We start from the raw sequence: 1,190 nt of genomic DNA, 5'->3' as shown, positions 1-1,190 counted from the left end.
CCTGGTCCCACCTCAAGAGAGACAGACAACTATCATTGGAATATTTAAGTTCTATGACAGGATAAACAGACACTTATTATACAACTAATTAAGCTCAGAGAGTCAGACATGCAGTTGGTTTATAAAGGTTTATGTTTTATGATACAGGAAAGCGCAGAGACTGTGGGAGCCTAGAGGAAGCCCTTAATCTAGGCTGGCAGTTGGCCAAGTTTTCCAGCAAAGCAACGATCAGCCTAGTAGCCACAAGTTATCCAAGTAAAGAAATTCCAAAAAATTCATACCTGTCCCAAGACCTCCTGAGAAAGAAGACCACAGGTTAGCTTAAAACCCATGACATTTCAATCTAGACAAGAGAATAGCTTCTGGTCTTGGCACAGAGGTTGGTCATGAAGGGTGAGGCCTGCTGTACTTTGAATACTATCCCCTAGGATGGAATGAACATGCCTCATTTTTTTCAGTTGTATTTAAAACTACCATCACCAACGTTTATTTAGCGCTCTCTGTTTTCCATGTGTATTCACACCTATTACTCTAGTTAATCCCCAAACTATCCAACAAGGTCCACATTATATTTCTGTTCTACAGTGTTTACAGTTTCCAAAATTACTGAGGTTCAGTAGGTTAAGCAACTGGCCCTAAAATCAAAGCTAGTGATGGTTCTAATCTCTGTCCAATCTAATTCCCACTCCACAGTGTCTCTTCTGCTGATGTAGATACTGACCATGTCTACAGAAACCTCTTGGCAAGGTTATGCTTTCTTTGAATTTCATTGCTAAATCAGATCCCAGCACAGGGAAATAAATTTTAACTTCTCTGAAATTTTGTGAAAACAATTTATTAGGAGATAAAGAAGGTTTTCTTTTTGGTTTTTGATTTTGTTTTTTAATAAAGAAAGTGAAATTTATTGCTTACAGTTTCTGAGGCTAGGAAGTCAAAGTCCAGGGAAGACAGCGAGTGAAGGTCTTGGTGGTGGTGACACTTATGGCAGGGTATGACATTGTGAAAATGGTGGATGGAGCAGAGACAGCAGAGAGAGAGCTAAAGAAGGCTTGTTTTTTGTTTTGTGTTTTTTGTTTTTTAATGTATGAATAGCAGTAAGTCAGGACAGCCACACACTGGTGATGTACTGCACAATTGCAGAGCCCCATCCACATACACCATGATGTGAATGGTGTTTCCCAGACTTGTAC

Source organism: Galeopterus variegatus, unplaced genomic scaffold (assembly GCF_000696425.1).
Source record: "Galeopterus variegatus unplaced genomic scaffold, G_variegatus-3.0.2 Scaffold11969, whole genome shotgun sequence".
Taxonomy (NCBI): Eukaryota; Metazoa; Chordata; class Mammalia; order Dermoptera; family Cynocephalidae; genus Galeopterus; species Galeopterus variegatus.
This window is presented reverse-complemented; position numbering follows the sequence as displayed.